We start from the raw sequence: 23,493 nt of genomic DNA on the forward strand, positions 1-23,493 counted from the left end.
TGATCAGAGAAAGTGACAAATGTAAGAAAGAACAGGATAAAAAAGAGAGAAGGTGAAAGAGAGTGAGAGAGGTGGGGTTTATGAAGAGCTCACTTGCAAAAGGGGTTAGGTCCATTTTACATCAAAATTGATTTTTATGTCTCAATGTATAGATGTTTGGTAGCTCTATAAGATGCTACTAAAGAGAAGTTGAAATTCCCATTAAAAGTGAGCTGAAGAGAGAGAAGGTGTAAGATGACTGGAGGGGGCGGGGGGGGGGGGGTTGGGGAAGACAGATGGGGTGACTATTGAGTAGGGTAAACGTATCGAATGCCTGCCCTCATGCACCCTGACCCTCATGTTCGCAATGTCCCTTCTGACTAATTACATTGAAAAATGCATTCTTCCCTTCACTTACTTTGGCATGTTTATGTTATGAATATACTCTGTAACACAAAACAATTTTGAAATTGCAAAATTATTTTTTGCAAACCATATACTTAAAACTTCCAATCAATTTTACTAACAGTCTCAGTCTGCTAACCCCATCGTATATAAATATATGGTCCCTTTCCCTCTTTCTCTCTTTTCAACATGACCATTGATTTTCATTGATTCATATTCATATCAATAGAAGCGAATCACGCCCATTATCGAGGCTATAATAATGTAGTCCAGGATAGGCCCCATAGAAAATTGACCAAACCTTGTTTTTTTTTATATATACAATATTTTTTTGATGGTTTCTTGTCAATTCGAGGGTGCTGATTACGAATCTGAATGATGCCACTCGTGTAACCTTGAGCATTTTCCGCAAATTGGCAAAATCCAATATGGCCGCCAAAATATGCAAATTACCCATGAAATCATAAAATTGTCCGCACATTGGCTGTGAAATGCATGAAATTGTGTGGCAGGAGTGAAAAACAATCTTAAAAAATAATTTTTGACAAAATATTTATCTTCTTGATATTCAAAACGGTCGCCATAGGCCATTGTATACATTATCATATACAATATGAATAGGGAAAACTAATTTTCACAAAAATGAGCACTAAATTGCAAAAATCGCGATGTATGAACGAAGTAATATATGCAAATCATCATTATTAATGAGATATATTATTTATTATATCAAATATGGGAACATTGCTGTATTTCGATATCTAAAATAGCCGCCACTGGTCCAAACAGTATTGCGTACAATCATGAAAATGGCAATGGTCGGGGCCAAAAAAATGAGAAGATTGAGCATTAAAATGCATATTATTAAGATAAACGAGTGGAATACTGACTAAAAACATAATTGTAAATATGTCATTTATGTGGTAAATTATGTATTTTTAAATTCAAAATGGCCGCCATGGTCCCTATATTTATCATGTACAATGCGAATAGAGAAACTAATTTTTACACAAGTAAGAAACATAAAATGCATGTAATTGTGATCTACGAGTAAAATATTGTCTGACAACATGTTTTATAGCAAGACATATCATTTCTTTTGTCATGCATGAGATAAATACTGTATTATGAAATTCAAAATGGCCCCTATAGGCCCTAACAGTATTATCTACAATGTGAATTGGGACATATAATTTGTAAGAATTTGGATTTGCTTGACTATGACATCCATATAATCCTGTTGTATGAGTAAAACGTTGTTTGAAAACATTTCTTTTAATCATCGCAATTCTTCTTTCATATAGGTGATAAATACTGTATTTTGACATTCAAAATAACCTCTACAAGCCCTAAATTATGTAACATGCGAACAGGGAAACTAATTTTTACAAGAGTGAGAATCATAAAATGCATATAACTGTGATGTACGGGTAAAGATATTGTCTTAAACATTATTTCTAACTAAATACATCACATATGGGTCGTGGATATGGTGGAGGTAATAAATGCTGTATTTTGAAATCCAAAATGGCTGCCATAGGTCCTAAAAGTATTGTGTACATGGTAACATGGGACATATAATTTTGACAGAATTTGGCTTTGCTTGACTCTAAATATTGCATTAGATTGTGAATTGTGATGTAGAGGTGAATTATTGTCTAAAACCAGGGTTTCTAGCTAGATATATCATAATGTTGTGTAATTAAGGTGATATATGCTGCATTTTTAAATTGAAAATGGCCACCATAGGCACTTATCGTATAATATAATAATTTGGAGCGTTGTGGCCCAGTGGATTAGTCTTCGGACTTTGAAACTGAGGGTCGTGGGTTCGAATCCCAGCCATGGCGTAATTTCCTTCAGCAAGAAACTGATCCACAATGTGCCGCACTCAACCCAGGTGAGGTAAATGGGTACCGGTAGGAAGTAATTCCTTAAAAAGCTGTGTGCGATATGAACGCCTAGCTTAGCCGGGTAATATAGGAGCGCCTTGAGCACCTAATAAGGTGGATATGTGCGCAATATAAATACCCTATATTATTATTAATATACAATTTGGGTGGAGACAAAATGATGTTCACAAAATGAGCATATGACAGCGATTTTGAATGTTGAAATAGAGTATTTATCACCTAAATTACATAATATATGATATGTTTTGTTATAAATCATGTTTTCAGACAACATTCCACTCATCCATCACCATTGACCAAGCAAACCAAATTCTGTTCAAATGATTTGTTCCCATTCATATTGTGTATAATACCGTAAGGGACTGTAGCGGCCATTTTGACTTAAAAATAACCGTATTTATCACCTAACTTGCAGAATAAATGATATATCTTAATAGAAATGATGCTTTCAGACAATATTTTACTCATAGATCACTTTTACGTGCATTTATGGTGCTCACTCCTGTGAATATTGGTTTCCCACTTTGCATTGTACATAATACGGTTAATGTCGATGGCGGCCATTTTGAAAGTCGAAATACAGTATTTAACACAAACACTTGAAACCTGAATGATATATTTCGTTAGAAAATACGTTTTTAGACAGTATCCAATTAATCTATCACATATATATGCATTTTAGCGCTCACTCTTGTGATTTCTCTTCTCCCATTTCTCATTGTGTATAATACTTTTAGTGCCTTTGGCAGCCATTTGGAATATCAGAATACAACATTCACCACATACATGGCATATTAATAATATATTTCGTTAATAATTGTATTTATAGTCAGTATTCCAACTGTTTAATCTTCATTATAAGCATTTTAGTGATCACTCTTGAGAATTTTTTGGCCCCCCATTGCCATTGTACGCAATACTGTTTGGGCCAGTGGCGGCTATTTTAGATATCAAAATACAGCAATTTTCCATATATGACATTACAAATGATATATCTCGTTGGTAATGTTGATTTGCATATATTTCTTCGTTCATACATCGCGATTTTTTGCAGTTTAGTGCTCATTTTTGTGAAAAGTAGTTTTCCCTATTCATATTGTACATGATAGTGTATACAATGGCATATGGCGGCCATTTTGAATATCAGGAAGATAAATTTTTTGTCAAAAATTATTTTTTAAGATTGTATTTCACTCCTGCCACACAATTTCATGCATTTCACAGCCAATGTGCGGACATTTTTATAATTTTCATGGGTAATTTTCATATTTGGCGGCCATATTGGATTTTGCCAATTTGCGGAAAATGCTCAAGGTTACACGAGTGGCATCATTCAGATTCGTAATCAGTACCCTCGAATTGATAAGGAACCATCAAAAAGTATTGTATATATGAAAAAACAAGGTTATGCCTCTTCTATCATGGACTAATGTGACCATAGAAATATATGTAATATCACTTATCCGTTGTCAATTCATTCTCTCTCGCACGGCTTGTAACGGGTGTCTACAAAACTAAGACCTAAGACCCCATATACATACTACCAAAAAAACTACAAAACTAAGACCCAACCAACTACAAAACTAAGACCCTGTGTAATATTCATTGGTATGAGTCTAGTCTGTACTCCAGACCCGGTTTGGGAGAAACACTTCGCCTATCCTATGTACTCAATACAAAACTACAAAACTAAAACCCAACCAACTACAAAACTAAGACCCTGTGTAATATTCATTGGTATGAGTCTAGTCTGTACTTCAGACCCTGTTTGGGAGAAACACCTCGCCTATCCTATGTACTCAATACAAAACTACAAAACTAAGACCCAACCAACTACAAAACTAAGACCCTGTGTAATATTCATTGGTATGAGTCTAGTCTGTACTCCAGACACAGTTTGGGAGATACACTTCACCTATCCTATGTACTCAATACAAAACTACAAAACTAAGACCCAACCAACTACAAAACCAAGACCCTGTGTAATATTAATTGGTATGAGTCTAGTCTGTACTCCAGACCCAGTTTGGGAGATACACTTCACCTATCCTATGTACTCAATACAAAACTACAAAACTAAGACCCAACCAACTACAAAACTAAGACCCTGTGTAATATTCATTGGTATGAGTCTAGTCTGTACTCCAGACCTGGTTTGGGATTAACACTTCACCTATCACCTACATCCCCTTCATCCTATGTTCTTAAGACAAAACTGCATAAAAAAGACCTAGCCAACTGAATTAAGACCCTGTTCTATATTCACTTTGTACCCAGCTTAATCTGTACTCCAGACTCAGTTAAAGAGAAACACCATAAACCTAGCACCTAAATCATTTGTACTCAAGACAAAACTGCAAAACTAAGACCATGTGTAAAATTCATTTGTATGGAACTTACACTCTAAAAAATGAAGTGCTAATTTAGCTCTTAAAGAGCGTGTATAGTGACTGCACTTCGGAGTGCTGATCTGTCTCGTTCAAATTTGAACTAGACAAATCAGCACTCCGAAGTGCAGTCACTATACACGCTCTTTAAGAGCTAAATTAGCACTTCATTTTTTTAGAGTGTAGTCTGTACTCAGACCCAGCGCTGGAGAAACAGTACATGAAAGCTAATCATATTACACAATCATAAAAGATATACCGAAAGAAAAAAAAGATTGAAAAAGTAACATATTAATCAATGAAGCATGGACAAACGTCAAGAAGTGTGAAAGTGTAATTCGAACAGAATGCAACTAGGGCATTAAATGCTATATTACATGTATAACCATTTAATATGGGAACAAAAATAAAGGGGAAAGGAGAAAGGGAGAGGGAAAGTGGGAGGAAACCAGTATTACGGGAATCATAAATATAAAAAGCAAATGAGAAAAGGAAGAGAAAGAAAAAAAAGAGAGGATGAGATGAAGATGAGGATGAATGGTGAAAAAGAGTGACAAGAGAAAAGTGGGTGGAAAGAAACAAAAAGGAAAGATAAAGGAGGGGCAGATAAAGGCAAAACATGGAAAAGAAGACCAACAGAAGGGGGAAAATAGTAGGAAAATATGGACGCAAAGCCGGTTTTAACCTTGGAAAAATATAGCAGTGAGTTTTAAAAAATGTGCCAAGAATATGTCAATGAAGAGAAGAGAATGTGTGGCCGATGAGATAATGGCAAAAATGGGCATTTACACGAATTAAAATTAAGTATATCCATACATTAGAGTAAACTGTTACATTAGAGTAAACTGTTACATTCATTTGATCTAAAAAAATAAAAATCAATGGATTTTGACTAATCAGAATGTAGCACGATGAAAGGAAGGAAAAAAAGAAGAAATCTGAGACCATGAGAGAGTGAAAAGGAGAGAAGAAAGCAGAAGAAAGGGCAAGGAGATCGGGGGCTAAAGAGGGAGAGAGAGAGAGGGGGAGAGTTTGTTTATGTGTAGTGATGAAAGTTTGAACTATTATTTATTTATTTATTTATTTATTTTATTTCCAGGCAAAAGACATCAAGAATAAGTACAAGAAGAAGAAATTACCACCGACTAGTGCCTGAGGATGACTAAAAGAAAAACTAGTTTCTGTTTTGAAGCTCTCCTCACTAATCGGGGTTTACAAAATTAAATATACAAAAATAAAATCGGTATAAAATGACAATATACATGTACATGTATGTTTAGAAACATTACTTATTAAAACAAAAACCTAACAATAAGGAATGTTTGTTTTCATGTGTAATTATAATATCCAGTCAATATGGAATGTTCGTGTATTTATTTAAACAAACAATTATCAGATATATAGTAAAGCCTGAGGAGGTGGAATTGTATAATATATTGTAAAAACGTAAATGTTACCATATCAGAAAATAAACAATAGACGAACTTGACAATAACTATCATGCTACAAAGTAACACAAAAAGCAAAAATATAGCATCAAAGCTACTGTCAAATACATGTATACAATATTCAGAGATAGAGAGAAAGAGAGAGAGAGAGAGATGGGGGAGGGAGAGAGAAGTAGACGAGGAATAATGAGTTTAGAGAACTGGGGTAGAATGAAATGAAAGAGAGAGAGAGAGAGGGGGGCAATAAAGAGAAGAAGCATGATCGACATAAAAAATCTGCATGAGTACAGTTGGTAAACTAGCATAGGAATAAACATAATGAACAGTGCAAGAGCAAATAATTACATGGCAGTAATTAACAAAATGCATAACAAAGGGTACATATTGAAGCCAAGTATATAAGGCTAAATACGTGCCATTTAGCCTGCAAAGAATGAGAAAAACAGAAGTAAGATGAAGGGAGGGAAAGAAAGAAATTGGAGAGGTCTAAACAGAGACAAGACAAAAACAATACTCTGCATGTCCCATTAAAACGCATAAATCCGGGACATAGATACTGGTAGATTAAAACCATAGATCAGTATACAGGTGTACACAATTGGAATGAGGTGTCTCCAATCATTAATTACAGATTACAATATTAAAAGTTTTGTACTTTTGTATTGAGTGCATAGGATAGGTGAAGTATTTCGCCCAAACTGGGTCTGGAGTACAGACTAGACTCATACCAATGAATATTACACAGGGTCTTAGTTTTGTAGTTGGTTGGGTCTTAGTTTTGTAGTTTTGTATTGAGTACATAGGATAGGCGAAGTGTATCTCCCCAACTGGGTCTGGAGTACAGACTAGGCTGCATACCAATGAGTATTACACAGGGTCTTAGTTTTGTAGTTGGTTGGGTCTAAATGTTTTGTAGTTTTGTATTGAGTACATAGGATAGGTAAAGTGTATCTCCCAAACTGGGTCTGGAGTACAGACTAGACTCATACCAATGAATATTACACAGGGTCTTAGTTTTATAGTTGGTTGGGTCTTAGTTTTGTAGTTTTGTATTTAGTACATAGGATAGGCGAAGTGTTTATCCCAAATTGGGTCTGGAGTACAGACTAGGCTGCATACCAATGAATATTACACAGGGTCTTAGTTTTGTAGTTGGTTGGGTCTTAGTTTTGTAGTTTTGTATTAGTACATAGGATAGGTGAAGTGTATCTCCCAAATTGGGTCTGGAGTACAGACTAGACTCATACCAATGAATATTACACAGGGTCTTAGTTTTGTAGTTGGTTGGGTCTTAGTTTTGTAGTTTTGTATTAGTACATAGGATAGGCGAAGTGTTTCTCCCAAATTGGGTCTGGAGTACAGACTAGGCTGCATACCAATGAATATTACACAGGGTCTTAGTTTTATAGTTGATTGGATCTTAGTTTTGTAGTTTTGTATTGAGTACATAGGATAGGTGAAGTGTATCTCCCAAACTGGGTCTGGAGTACAGACTAGACTCATACCAATGAATATTACACAGGGTCTTAGTTTTGTAGTTGGTTGGGTCTTAGTTTTGTAGTTTTGTATTGAGTACATAGGATAGGCGAAGTGTTTCCCCAAAATGGGGTCTGGAGTACACACTAGACTCATACCAATGAATATTACACAGGGTCTTAGTTTTGTAGTTGGTTGGGTCTTAGTTTTGTATTTAGTACATAGGATAGGCGAAGTGTTTCTCCCAAACTGGGTCTGGAGTACAGACTAGGCTGCATACCAATGAGTAATACACAGGGTCTTAGTTTTGTAGTTGGTTGGGTCTTAGTTTTGTATTGAGTACATAGGATAGGCGAAGTGTATCTCCCAAACTGGGTCTGGAGTACAGACTAGACTCATACCAATGAATATTACACAGGGTCTTAGTTTTGTAGTTGGTTGGGTCTTAGTTTTTTAGTTTTGTATTTAGTACATAGGATAGGCGAAGTGTTTCTCCCAAATTGGGTCTGGAGTACAGACTAGACTCATACCAATGATTATTACACAGGGTCTTAGTTTTGCAGTTGGTTGGATCTTAGTTTTGTAGTTTTGTATTGAGTACATAGGATAGGCGAAGTGTTTCTCCCAAATTGGGTCTGGAGTACAGACTAGACTCATACCAATGAATATTACACAGGGTCTTAGTTTTGTAGTTGGTTGGGTCATAATTTTGTAGTTTTGTATTGAGTACATAGGATAGGCGAAGTGTTTCTCCCAAATTGGGTCTGGAGTACAGACTAGACTCATACCAATGAATATTACACAGGGTCTTAGTTTTGTAGTTGGTTGGGTCTTAGTTTTGTAGTTTTGTATTGAGTACATAGGATAGGTGAAGTGTATCTCCCAAACTGGGTCTGGAGTACAGACTAGACTCATACCAATGAATATTACACAGGGTCTTAGTTTTGTAGTTGGTTGGATCTTAGTTTTGTAGTTTTGTATTGAGTACATAGGATAGGCGAAGTGTTTTTCCCAAATCAGGTCTGGAGTACAGACTAGACTCATACCCATGAATATTACACAGGGTCTTAGTTTTGTAGTTGGTTGGGTCTTAGTTTTGTAGTTTTGTATTAGTACATAGGATAGGTGAAGTGTATCTCCTAAACTGGGTCTGGAGTACAGACTAGACTCGTACCAATGAATATTACACAGGGTCTTAGTGTTGTAGTTGGTCGGGTCTTAGTTTTGTAGGTTTGTATTGAGTACATAGGATAGGTGAAGTGTTTCTCCCAAACTGGGTCTGGAGTACAGACTAGACTCATACCAATGAATATTACACAGGGTCTTAGTTTTGCAGTTGGTTGGATCTTAGTTTTTTTAGTTTTGTATTGAGTACATAGGATAGGCGAAGTGTTTCTCCCAAATTGGGTCTGGAGTACAGACTAGACTCATACCAATGAATATTACACAGGGTCTTAGTTTTGTAGTTGGTTGGGTCTTAGTTTTGTAGTTTTGTATTGAGTACATAGGATAGGCGAAGTGTATCTCCCAAACTGTGTCTGGAGTACAGACTAGACTCATACCAATGAATATTACACAGGGTCTTAGTTTTGTAGTTGGTTGGGTCTTAGTTTTGTATTTAGTACATAGGATAGGCGAAGTGTTTCTCCCAAACTGGGTCTGGAGTACAGACTAGGCTGCATACCAATGAGTAATACACAGGGTCTTAGTTTTGTAGTTGGTTGGGTCTTAGTTTTGTATTGAGTACATAGGATAGGCGAAGTGTATCTCCCAAACTGGGTCTGGAGTACAGACTAGACTCATACCAATGAATATTACACAGGGTCTTAGTTTTGTAGTTTTGTATTGAGTACATAGGATAGGTGAAGTGTATCTCCCAAACTGGGTCTGGAGTACAGACTAGACTCATACCAATGAATATTACACAGGGTCTTAGTTTTGTAGTTGGTTGGGTCTTAGTTTTGTAGTTTTGTATTTAGTACATAGGATAGGCGAAGTGTTTCTCCCAAATTGGGTCTGGAGTACAGACTAGACTCATACCAATGATTATTACACAGGGTCTTAGTTTTGCAGTTGGTTGGATCTTAGTTTTGTAGTTTTGTATTGAGTACATAGGATGGGCGAAGTGTTTCTCCCAAATTGGGTCTGGAGTACAGACTAGACTCATACCAATGAATATTACACAGGGTCTTAGTTTTGTAGTTGGTTGGGTCATAATTTTGTAGTTTTGTATTGAGTACATAGGATAGGCAAAGTGTTTCTCCCAAATTGGGTCTGGAGTACAGACTAGACTCATACCAATGAATATTACACAGGGTCTTAGTTTTGTAGTTGGTTGGGTCTTAGTTTTGTAGTTTTGTATTAGTACATAGGATAGGTGAAGTGTATCTCCCAAATTGGGTCTGGAGTACAGACTAGACTCATACCAATGAATATTACACAGGGTCTTAGTTTTGTAGTTGGTTGGGTCTTAGTTTTGTAGTTTTGTATTAGTACATAGGATAGGCGAAGTGTTTCTCCCAAATTGGGTCTGGAGTACAGACTAGGCTGCATACCAATGAATATTACACAGGGTCTTAGTTTTATAGTTGATTGGATCTTAGTTTTGTAGTTTTGTATTGAGTACATAGGATAGGTGAAGTGTATCTCCCAAACTGGGTCTGGAGTACAGACTAGACTCATACCAATGAATATTACACAGGGTCTTAGTTTTGTAGTTGGTTGGGTCTTAGTTTTGTAGTTTTGTATTGAGTACATAGGATAGGCGAAGTGTTTCTCCCAAATTGGGTCTGGAGTACAGACTAGACTCATACTAATGAATATTACACAGGGTCTTAGTTTTGTAGTTGGTTGGGTCTTAGTTTTGTAGTTTTGTATTGAGTACATAGGATAGGCGAAGTGTTTCCCCAAAATGGGGTCTGGAGTACACACTAGACTCATACCAATGAATATTACACAGGGTCTTAGTTTTGTAGTTGGTTGGGTCTTAGTTTTGTAGTTTTATATTGAGTACATAGGAAAGGTGAAGTGTATCTCCCAAACTGTGTCTGGAGTACAGACTAGACTCATACCAATGAATATTACAAAGGGTCTTAGTTTTGTAGTTGGTTGGGTCTTAGTTTTGTAGTTTTGTATTAGTACATAGGATAGGTGAAGTGTATCTCCCAAACCGGGTGTGGAGTACAGACTAGACTCATACCAATGAATATTACAAAGGGTCTTAGTTTTGTAGTTGGTTGGGTCTTAGTTTTGTAGTTTTGTATTTAGTACATAGCATAGGCGAAGTGTATCTCCCAAACTGTGTCTGGAGTACAGACTAGACTCATACCAATGAATATTACACAGGGTCTTAGTTTTGTAGTTGGTTGGGTCTTAGTTTTGTATTTAGTACATAGGATAGGCGAAGTGTTTCTCCCAAACTGGGTCTGGAGTACAGACTAGGCTGCATACCAATGAGTAATACACAGGGTCTTAGTTTTGTAGTTGGTTGGGTCTTAGTTTTGTATTGAGTACATAGGATAGGCGAAGTGTATCTCCCAAACTGGGTCTGGAGTACAGACTAGACTCATACCAATGAATATTACACAGGGTCTTAGTTTTGTAGTTGGTTGGGTCTTAGTTTTGTAGTTTTGTATTGAGTACATAGGATAGGTGAAGTGTATCTCCCAAACTGGGTCTGGAGTACAGACTAGACTCATACCAATGAATATTACACAGGGTCTTAGTTTTGTAGTTGGTTGGGTCTTAGTTTTTTAGTTTTGTATTTAGTACATAGGATAGGCGAAGTGTTTCTCCCAAATTGGGTCTGGAGTACAGACTAGACTCATACCAATGATTATTACACAGGGTCTTAGTTTTGCAGTTGGTTGGATCTTAGTTTTGTAGTTTTGTATTGAGTACATAGGATAGGCGAAGTGTTTCTCCCAAATTGGGTCTGGAGTACAGACTAGACTCATACCAATGAATATTACACAGGGTCTTAGTTTTGTAGTTGGTTGGGTCATAATTTTGTAGTTTTGTATTGAGTACATAGGATAGGCGAAGTGTTTCTCCCAAATTGGGTCTGGAGTACAGACTAGACTCATACCAATGAATATTACACAGGGTCTTAGTTTTGTAGTTGGTTGGGTCTTAGTTTTGTAGTTTTGTATTGAGTACATAGGATAGGTGAAGTGTATCTCCCAAACTGGGTCTGGAGTACAGACTAGACTCATACCAATGAATATTACACAGGGTCTTAGTTTTGTAGTTGGTTGGGTCTTAGTTTTGTAGTTTTGTATTAGTACATAGGATAGGTGATGTGTATCTCCCAAACCGGGTGTGGAGTATAGACTAGACTCATACCAATGAATATTACACAGGGTCTTAGTTTTGTAGTTGGTTGGATCTTAGTTTTGTAGTTTTGTATTGAGTACATAGGATAGGCGAAGTGTTTTTCCCAAATCAGGTCTGGAGTACAGACTAGACTCATACCCATGAATATTACACAGGGTCTTAGTTTTGTAGTTGGTTGGGTCTTAGTTTTGTAGTTTTGTATTAGTACATAGGATAGGTGAAGTGTATCTCCTAAACTGGGTCTGGAGTACAGACTAGACTCGTACCAATGAATATTACACAGGGTCTTAGTGTTGTAGTTGGTCGGGTCTTAGTTTTGTAGTTTTGTATTGAGTACATAGGATAGGTGAAGTGTTTCTCCCAAACTGGGTCTGGAGTACAGACTAGACTCATACCAATGAATATTACACAGGGTCTTAGTTTTGCAGTTGGTTGGGTCTTAGTTTTGTAGTTTTGTATTGAGTACATAGGATAGGCGAAGTGTATCTCCCAAACTGTGTCTGGAGTACAGACTAGACTCATACCAATGAATATTACACAGGGTCTTAGTTTTGTAGTTGGTTGGGTCTTAGTTTTGTATTTAGTACATAGGATAGGCGAAGTGTTTCTCCCAAACTGGGTCTGGAGTACAGACTAGGCTGCATACCAATGAGTAATACACAGGGTCTTAGTTTTGTAGTTGGTTGGGTCTTAGTTTTGTATTGAGTACATAGGATAGGCGAAGTGTATCTCCCAAACTGGGTCTGGAGTACAGACTAGACTCATACCAATGAATATTACACAGGGTCTTAGTTTTGTAGTTTTGTATTGAGTACATAGGATAGGTGAAGTGTATCTCCCAAACTGGGTCTGGAGTACAGACTAGACTCATACCCATGAATATTACACAGGGTCTTAGTTTTGTAGTTGGTTGGGTCTTAGTTTTGTAGTTTTGTATTAGTACATAGGATAGGTGAAGTGTATCTCCTAAACTGGGTCTGGAGTACAGACTAGACTCGTACCAATGAATATTACACAGGGTCTTAGTGTTGTAGTTGGTCGGGTCTTAGTTTTGTAGTTTTGTATTGAGTACATAGGATAGGTGAAGTGTTTCTCCCAAACTGGGTCTGGAGTACAGACTAGACTCATACCAATGAATATTACACAGGGTCTTAGTTTTGCAGTTGGTTGGATCTTAGTTTTTTTAGTTTTGTATTGAGTACATAGGATAGGCGAAGTGTTTCTCCCAAATTGGGTCTGGAGTACAGACTAGACTCATACCAATGAATATTACACAGGGTCTTAGTTTTGTAGTTGGTTGGGTCTTAGTTTTGTAGTTTTGTATTGAGTACATAGGATAGGCGAAGTGTATCTCCCAAATTGGGTCTGGAGTACAGACTAGACTCATACCAATGAATATTACACAGGGTCTTAGTTTTGTAGTTGGTTGGGTCTTAGTTTTGTATTTAGTACATAGGATAGGCGAAGTGTTTCTCCCAAACTGGGTCTGGAGTACAGACTAGGCTGCATACCAATGAGTAATACACAGGGTCTTAGTTTTGTAGTTGGTTGGGTCTTAGTTTTGTATTGAGTACATAGGATAGGCGAAGTGTATCTCCCAAACTGGGTCTGGAGTACAGACTAGACTCATACCAATGAATATTACACAGGGTCTTAGTTTTGTAGTTTTGTATTGAGAACATAGGATAGGTGAAGTGTATCTCCCAAACTGGGTCTGGAGTACAGACTAGACTCATACCAATGAATATTACACAGGGTCTTAGTTTTGTAGTTGGTTGGGTCTTAGTTTTTTAGTTTTGTATTTAGTACATAGGATAGGCGAAGTGTTTCTCCCAAATTGGGTCTGGAGTACAGACTAGACTCATACCAATGATTATTACACAGGGTCTTAGTTTTGCAGTTGGTTGGATCTTAGTTTTGTAGTTTTGTATTGAGTACATAGGATAGGCGAAGTGTTTCTCCCAAATTGGGTCTGGAGTACAGACTAGACTCATACCAATGAATATTACACAGGGTCTTAGTTTTGTAGTTGGTTGGGTCATAATTTTGTAGTTTTGTATTGAGTACATAGGATAGGCGAAGTGTTTCTCCCAAATTGGGTCTGGAGTACAGACTAGACTCATACCAATGAATATTACACAGGGTCTTAGTTTTGTAGTTGGTTGGGTCTTAGTTTTGTAGTTTTGTATTGAGTACATAGGACAGGTGAAGTGTATCTCCCAAACTGGGTCTGGAGTACAGACTAGACTCATACCAATGAATATTACACAGGGTCTTAGTTTTGTAGTTGGTTGGGTCTTAGTTTTGTAGTTTTGTATTAGTACATAGGATAGGTGATGTGTATCTCCCAAACCGGGTGTGGAGTATAGACTAGACTCATACCAATGAATATTACACAGGGTCTTAGTTTTGTAGTTGGTTGGGTCTTAGTTTTGTAGTTTTGTATTAGTACATAGGATAGGTGATGTGTATCTCCCAAACCGGGTGTGGAGTATAGACTAGACTCATACCAATGAATATTACACAGGGTCTTAGCTTTGTAGTTGGTTGGATCTTAGTTTTGTAGTTTTGTATTGAGTACATAGGATAGGCGAAGTGTTTTTCCCAAATCAGGTCTGGAGTACAGACTAGACTCATACCCATGAATATTACACAGGGTCTTAGTTTTGTAGTTGGTTGGGTCTTAGTTTTGTAGTTTTGTATTAGTACATAGGATAGGTGAAGTGTATCTCCTAAACTGGGTCTGGAGTACAGACTAGACTCGAACCAATGAATATTACACAGGGTCTTAGTGTTGTAGTTGGTCGGGTCTTAGTTTTGTAGTTTTGTATTGAGTACATAGGATAGGTGAAGTGTTTCTCCCAAACTGGGTCTGGAGTACAGACTAGACTCATACCAATGAATATTACACAGGGTCTTAGTTTTGCAGTTGGTTGGATCTTAGTTTTTTTAGTTTTGTAATGAGTACATAGGATAGGCGAAGTGTTTCTCCCAAATTGGGTCTGGAGTACAGACTAGACTCATACCAATGAATATTACACAGGGTCTTAGTTTTGTAGTTGGTTGGGTCTTAGTTTTGTAGTTTTGTATTGAGTACATAGGATAGGCGAAGTGTATCTCCCAAACTGTGTCTGGAGTACAGACTAGACTCATACCAATGAATATTACACAGGGTCTTAGTTTTGTAGTTGGTTGGGTCTTAGTTTTGTATTTAGTACATAGGATAGGCGAAGTGTTTCTCCCAAATTGGGTCTGGAGTACAGACTAGACTCATACCAATGAATATTACACAGGGTCTTAGTTTTGTAGTTTTGTATTGAGTACATAGGATAGGTGAAGTGTATCTCCCAAACTGGGTCTGGAGTACAGACTAGACTCATACCAATGAATATTACACAGGGTCTTAGTTTTGTAGTTGGTTGGGTCTTAGTTTTTTAGTTTTGTATTTAGTACATAGGATAGGCGAAGTGTTTCTCCCAAATTGGGTCTGGAGTACAGACTAGACTCATACCAATGATTATTACACAGGGTCTTAGTTTTGCAGTTGGTTGGATCTTAGTTTTGTAGTTTTGTATTGAGTACATAGGATAGGCGAAGTGTTTCTCCCAAATTGGGTCTGGAGTACAGACTAGACTCATACCAATGAATATTACACAGGGTCTTAGTTTTGTAGTTGGTTGGGTCATAATTTTGTAGTTTTGTATTGAGTACATAGGATAGGCGAAGTGTTTCTCCCAAATTGGGTCTGGAGTACAGACTAGACTCATACCAATGAATATTACACAGGGTCTTAGTTTTGTAGTTGGTTGGGTCTTAGTTTTGTAGTTTTGTATTGAGTACATAGGATAGGTGAAGTGTATCTCCCAAACTGGGTCTGGAGTACAGACTAGACTCATACCAATGAATATTACACAGGGTCTTAGTTTTGTAGTTGGTTGGGTCTTAGTTTTGTAGTTTTGTATTAGTACATAGGATAGGTGATGTGTATCTCCCAAACCGGGTGTGGAGTATAGACTAGACTCATACCAATGAATATTACACAGGGTCTTAGTTTTGTAGTTGGTTGGGTCTTAGTTTTGTAGTTTTGTATTGAGTACATAGGATAGGTGAAGTGTTTCTCCCAAACTGGGTCTGGAGTACAGACTAGACTCATACCAATGAATATTACACAGGGTCTTAGTTTTGCAGTTGGTTGGATCTTAGTTTTTTTAGTTTTGTATTGAGTACATAGGATAGGCGAAGTGTTTCTCCCAAATTGGGTCTGGAGTACAGACTAGACTCATACCAATGAATATTACACAGGGTCTTAGTTTTGTAGTTGGTTGGGTCTTAGTTTTGTAGTTTTGTATTGAGTACATAGGATAGGTGAAGTGTATCTCCCAAACTGGGTCTGGAGTACAGACTAGACTCATACCAATGAATATTACACAGGGTCTTAGTTTTGTAGTTGGTTGGATCTTAGTTTTGTAGTTTTGTATTGAGTACATAGGATAGGCGAAGTGTTTCTCCCAAATTGGGTCTGGAGTACAGACTAGACTCATACTAATGAATATTACACAGGGTCTTAGTTTTGTAGTTGGTTGGGTCTTAGTTTTGTAGTTTTGCATTAGTACATAGGATAGGTGAAGTGTATCTCCCAAACTGGGTCTGGAGTACAGACTAGACTCATACCAATGAATATTACACAGGGTCTTAGTTTTGTAGTTGGTTGGGTCTTAGTTTTGTAGTTTTGTATTTAGTACATATGATAGGTGAAGTGTATCTCCCAAACTGTGTCTGGAGTACAGACTAGACTCATACCAATGAATATTACAAAGGGTCTTAGTTTTGTAGTTGGTTGGGTCTTAGTTTTGTAGTTTTGTATTTAGTACATATGATAGGTGAAGTGTATCCCCCAAACTGTGTCTGGAGTACAGACTAGACTGATACCAATGAATATTACAAAGGGTCTTAGTTTTGTAGTTGGTTGGGTCTTAGTTTTGTTGTTTTGTATTAGTACATAGGATAGGTGAAGTGTATCTCCCAAACCTGGTGTGGAGTACAGACTAGACTCATACCAATGAATTTTACACAGGGTCTTAGTTTTGTAGTTTGTTGGGTCTTAGTTTTGTAGTTTTGTATTTAGTACATAGGATAGGTGAAGTGTTTCTCCCAAACTGGGTCTGGAGTACAGACTAGGCTGCATACCAATGAGTAATACACAGGGTCTTAGTTTTGTAGTTGGTTGGGTCTTAGTTTTGTATTGAGTACATAGGATAGGCGAAGTGTATCTCCCAAACTGGGTCTGGAGTACAGACTAGACTCATACCAATGAATATTACACAGGGTCTTAGTTTTGTAGTTGGTTGGATCTTAGTTTTGTAGTTTTGTATTGAGTACATAGGATAGGCGAAGTGTATCTCCCAAACTGGGTCTGGAGTACAGACTAGACTCATACCAATGAATATTACACAGGGTCTTAGTTTTGTAGTTGGTTGGATCTTAGTTTTGTAGTTTTGTATTGAGTACATAGGATAGGCGAAGTTTATCTCCCAAATTGGGTCTGGAGTACAGACTAGGCTGCATACCAATGAATATTACACAGGGTCTTAGTTTTGTAGTTGGTTGGGTCTTAGTTTTGTAGTTTTGTATTTAGTACATAGGATAGGTGAAGTGTATCTCCCAAACTGTGTCTGGAGTACAGACTAGACTCATACCAATGAATATTACAAAGGGTCTTAGTTTTGTAGTTGGTTGGGTCTTAGTTTTGTAGTTTTGTATTTAGTACATAGGATAGGTGAAGTGTTTCTCCCAAACTGGGTCTGGAGTACAGACTAGGCTGCATACCAATGAGTAATACACAGGGTCTTAGTTTTGTAGTTGGTTGGGTCTTAGTTTTGTATTGAGTACATAGGATAGGCGAAGTGTATCTCCCAAACTGGGTCTGGAGTACAGACTAGACTCATACCAATGAATATTACACAGGGTCTTAGTTTTGTAGTTGGTTGGGTCTTAGTTTTGTAGTTTTGTATTTAGTACATAGGATAGGCAAAGTGTTTCTCCCAAACTGGGTCTGGAGTACAGACTAGGCTGCATACCAATGAGTAATACACAGGGTCTTAGTTTTGTAGTTGGTTGGGTCTTAGTTTTGTAGTTTTGTATCGAGTACATAGGATAGGCGAAGTGTTTCTCCCAAACTGGGTCTGGAGTACAGACTAGACTCATACCAATGAATATTACACAGGGTCTTAGTTTTGTAGTTGGTTGGGTCTTAGTTTTGTAGTTTTGTATTGAGTACATAGGATAGGCGAAGTGTATCTCCCAAACTGGGTCTGGAGTACAGACTAGACTCATACCAATGAATATTACACAGGGTCTTAGTTTTGTAGTTGGTTGGGTCTTAGTTTTGTAGTTTTGTATTGAGTACATAGGATAGGTGAAGTGTATCTCCCAAACTGGGTCTGGAGTACAGACTAGACTCATACCAATGAATATTACAAAGGGTCTTAGTTTTGTAGTTGGTTGGGTCTTAGTTTTGTTGTTTTGTATTAGTACATAGGATAGGTGAAGTGTATCTCCCAAACCTGGTGTGGAGTACAGACTAGACTCATACCAATGAATTTTACACAGGGTCTTAGTTTTGTAGTTTGTTGGGTCTTAGTTTTGTAGTTTTGTATTTAGTACATAGGATAGGTGAAGTGTTTCTCCCAAACTGGGTCTGGAGTACAGACTAGGCTGCATACCAATGAGTAATACACAGGGTCTTAGTTTTGTAGTTGGTTGGGTCTTAGTTTTGTATTGAGTACATAGGATAGGCGAAGTGTATCTCCCAAACTGGGTCTGGAGTACAGACTAGACTCATACCAATGAATATTACACAGGGTCTTAGTTTTGTAGTTGGTTGGATCTTAGTTTTGTAGTTTTGTATTGAGTACATAGGATAGGCGAAGTGTATCTCCCAAACTGGGTCTGGAGTACAGACTAGACTCATACCAATGAATATTACACAGGGTCTTAGTTTTGTAGTTGGTTGGGTCTTAGTTTTGTAGTTTTGTATTGAGTACATAGGATAGGCGAAGTTTATCTCCCAAATTGGGTCTGGAGTACAGACTAGGCTCATACCAATGAATATTACACAGGGTCTTAGTTTTGTAGTTGGTTGGGTCTTAGTTTTGTAGTTTTGTATTTAGTACATAGGATAGGTGAAGTGTATCTCCCAAACCTGGTGTGGAGTACAGACTAGACTCATACCAATGAATTTTACACAGGGTCTTAGTTTTGTAGTTGGTTGGGTCTTAGTTTTGTAGTTTTGTATTTAGTACATAGGATAGGCAAAGTGTTTCTCCCAAACTGGGTCTGGAGTACAGACTAGGCTGCATACCAATGAGTAATACACAGGGTCTTAGTTTTGTAGTTGGTTGGTTCTTAGTTTTGTAGTTTTGTATCGAGTACATAGGATAGGCGAAGTGTTTCTCCCAAACTGGGTCTGGAGTACAGACTAGACTCATACCAATGAATATTACACAGGGTCTTAGTTTTGTAGTTGGTTGGGTCTTAGTTTTGTAGTTTTGTATTGAGTACATAGGATAGGCGAAGTGTATCTCCCAAACTGGGTCTGGAGTACAGACTAGACTCATACCAATGAATATTACACAGGGTCTTAGTATTGTAGTTGGTTGGGTCTTAGTTTTGTAGTTTTGTATTGAGTACATAGGATAGGTGAAGTGTATCTCCCAAACTGGGTCTGGAGTACAGACTAGACTCATACCAATGAATATTACACAGGGTCTTAGTTTTGTAGTTGGTTGGGTCTTAGTTTTGTAGTTTTGTATTAGTACATAGGATAGGTGATGTGTATCTCCCAAACTGGGTCTGGAGTACAGACTAGACTCATACCAATGAATATTACACAGGGTCTTAGTTTTGCAGTTGGTTGGGTCTTAGTTTTGTAGTTTTGTATTGAGTACATAGGATAGGCGAAGTGTTTCTCCCAAATTGGGTCTGGAGTACAGACTAGACTCATACCAATGAATGTTACACAGGGTCTTAGTTTTGTAGTTGGTTGGGTCTTAGTTTTGTAGTTTTGTATTGAGTACATAGGATAGGTGAAGTGTATCTCCCAAACTGGGTCTGGAGTACAGACTAGACTCATACCAATGAATATTACACAGGGTCTTAGTTTTGTAGTTGGTTGGGTCTTAGTTTTGTAGTTTTGTATTGAGTACATAGGATAGGCGAAGTGTTTCTCCCAAATTGGGTCTGGAGTACAGACTAGACTCATACTAATGAATATTACACAGGGTCTTAGTTTTGTAGTTGGTTGGGTCTTAGTTTTGTAGTTTTGTATTAGTACATAGGATAGGTGAAGTGTATCTCCCAAACTGGGTCTGGAGTACAGACTAGACTCATACCAATGAATATTACACAGGGTCTTAGTTTTGTAGTTGGTTGGGTCTTAGTTTTGTAGTTTTGTATTTAGTACATATGATAGGTGAAGTGTATCTCCCAAACTGTGTCTGGAGTACAGACTAGACTCATACCAATGAATATTACAAAGGGTCTTAGTTTTGTAGTTGGTTGGGTCTTAGTTTTGTAGTTTTGTATTTAGTACATAGGATAGGTGAAGTGTTTCTCCCAAACTGGGTCTGGAGTACAGACTAGGCTGCATACCAATGAATATTACACAGGGTCTTAGTTTTGTAGTTGGTTGGGTCTTAGTTTTGTAGTTTTGTATTGAGTACATAGGATAGGCGAAGTGTTTCTCCCAAATTGGGTCTGGAGTACAGACTAGACTCATACTAATGAATATTACACAGGGTCTTAGTTTTGTAGTTGGTTGGGTCTTAGTTTTGTAGTTTTGTATTAGTACATAGGATAGGTGAAGTGTATCTCCCAAACTGGGTCTGGAGTACAGACTAGACTCATACCAATGAATATTACACAGGGTCTTAGTTTTGTAGTTGGTTGGGTCTTAGTTTTGTAGTTTTGTATTTAGTACATATGATAGGTGAAGTGTATCTCCCAAACTGTGTCTGGAGTACAGACTAGACTCATACCAATGAATATTACAAAGGGTCTTAGTTTTGTAGTTGGTTGGGTCTTAGTTTTGTAGTTTTGTATTTAGTACATAGGATAGGTGAAGTGTTTCTCCCAAACTGGGTCTGGAGTACAGACTAGGCTGCATACCAATGAGTAATACACAGGGTCTTAGTTTTGTAGTTGGTTGGGTCTTAGTTTTGTATTGAGTACATAGGATAGGCGAAGTGTATCTCCCAAACTGGGTCTGGAGTACAGACTAGACTCATACCAATGAATATTACACAGGGTCTTAGTTTTGTAGTTGGTTGGATCTTAGTTTTGTAGTTTTGTATTGAGTACATAGGATAGGCGAAGTTTATCTCCCAAATTGGGTCTGGAGTTCAGACTAGACTCATACCAATGAATATTACACAGGGTCTTAGTTTTGTAGTTGGTGTGGTCTTAGTTTATTAGTTTTGTATTTAGTACATAGGATAGGCGAAGTGTTTCTCCCAAATTGGGACTGGAGTACAGACTAGACTCATACCAATGAATATTACACAGGGTCTTAGTTTTGCAGTTGGTTGGATCTTAGTTTTGTAGTTTTGTATTGAGTACATAGGATAGGCGAAGTGTTTCTCCCAAATTGGGTCTGGAGTACAGACTAGACTCATACCAATGAATATTACACAGGGTCTTAGTTTTGCAGTTGGTTGGGTCTTAGTTTTGTAGTTTTGTATTAGTACATAGGATAGGTGAAGTGTATCTCCCAAACTGGGTCTGGAGTACAGACTAGACTCATACCAATGAATATTACACAGGGTCTTAGTTTTGTAGTTGGTTGGGTCTTAGTTTTGTAGTTTTGTATTTAGTACATATGATAGGCAAAGTGTTTCTCCCAAACTGGGTCTGGAGTACAGACTAGGCTGCATACCAATGAGTAATACACAGGGTCTTAGTTTTGTAGTTGGTTGGTTCTTAGTTTTGTAGTTTTGTATCGAGTACATAGGATAGGCGAAGTGTTTCTCCAAAACTGGGTCTGGAGTACAGACTAGACTCATACCAATGAATATTACACAGGGTCTTAGTTTTGTAGTTGGTTGGGTCTTAGTTTTGTAGTTTTGTATTGAGTACATAGGATAGGCGAAGTGTATCTCCCAAACTGGGTCTGGAGTACAGACTAGACTCATACCAATGAATATTACAAAGGGTCTTAGTTTTGTAGTTGGTTGGGTCTTAGTTTTGTAGTTTTGTATTGAGTACATAGGATAGGTGAAGTGTATCTCCCAAACTGGGTCTGGAGTACAGACTAGACTCATACCAATGAATATTACACAGGGTCTTAGTTTTGTAGTTGGTTGGGTCTTAGTTTTGTAGTTTTGTATTAGTACATAGGATAGGTGATGTGTATCTCCCAAACCGGGTGTGGAGTATAGACTAGACTCATACCAATGAATATTACACAGGGTCTTAGTTTTGTAGTTGGTTGGATCTTAGTTTTGTAGTTTTGTATTGAGTACATAGGATAGGCGAAGTGTTTTTCCCAAATCAGGTCTGGAGTACAGACTAGACTCATACCCATGAATATTACACAGGGTCTTAGTTTTGTAGTTGGTTGGGTCTTAGTTTTGTAGTTTTGTATTAGTACATAGGATAGGTGAAGTGTATCTCCTAAACTGGGTCTGGAGTACAGACTAGACTCGTACCAATGAATATTACACAGGGTCTTAGTGTTGTAGTTGGTCGGGTCTTAGTTTTGTATTGAGTACATAGGATAGGTGAAGTGTTTCTCCCAAACTGGGTCTGGAGTACAGACTAGACTCATACCAATGAATATTACACAGGGTCTTAGTTTTGCAGTTGGTTGGATCTTAGTTTTTTTAGTTTTGTATTGAGTACATAGGATAGGCGAAGTGTTTCTCCCAAATTGGGTCTGGAGTACAGACTAGACTCATACCAATGAATATTACACAGGGTCTTAGTTTTGTAGTTGGTTGGGTCTTAGTTTTGTAGTTTTGTATTGAGTACATAGGATAGGTGAAGTGTATCTCCCAAACTGGGTCTGGAGTACAGACTAGACTCATACCAATGAATATTACACAGGGTCTTAGTTTTGTAGTTGGTTGGATCTTAGTTTTGTAGTTTTGTATTGAGTACATAGGATAGGCGAAGTGTTTCTCCCAAATTGGGTCTGGAGTACAGACTAGACTCATACTAATGAATATTACACAGGGTCTTAGTTTTGTAGTTGGTTGGGTCTTAGTTTTGTAGTTTTGTATTAGTACATAGGATAGGTGAAGTGTATCTCCCAAACTGGGTCTGGAGTACAGACTAGACTCATACCAATGAATATTACACAGGGTCTTAGTTTTGTAGTTGGTTGGGTCTTAGTTTTGTAGTTTTGTATTTAGTACATATGATAGGTGAAGTGTATCTCCCAAACTGTGTCTGGAGTACAGACTAGACTCATACCAATGAATATTACAAAGGGTCTTAGTTTTGTAGTTGGTTGGGTCTTAGTTTTGTTGTTTTGTATTAGTACATAGGATAGGT

Source organism: Lytechinus variegatus, chromosome 6 (assembly GCF_018143015.1).
Source record: "Lytechinus variegatus isolate NC3 chromosome 6, Lvar_3.0, whole genome shotgun sequence".
NCBI classification, from domain to species: domain Eukaryota; kingdom Metazoa; phylum Echinodermata; class Echinoidea; order Temnopleuroida; family Toxopneustidae; genus Lytechinus; species Lytechinus variegatus.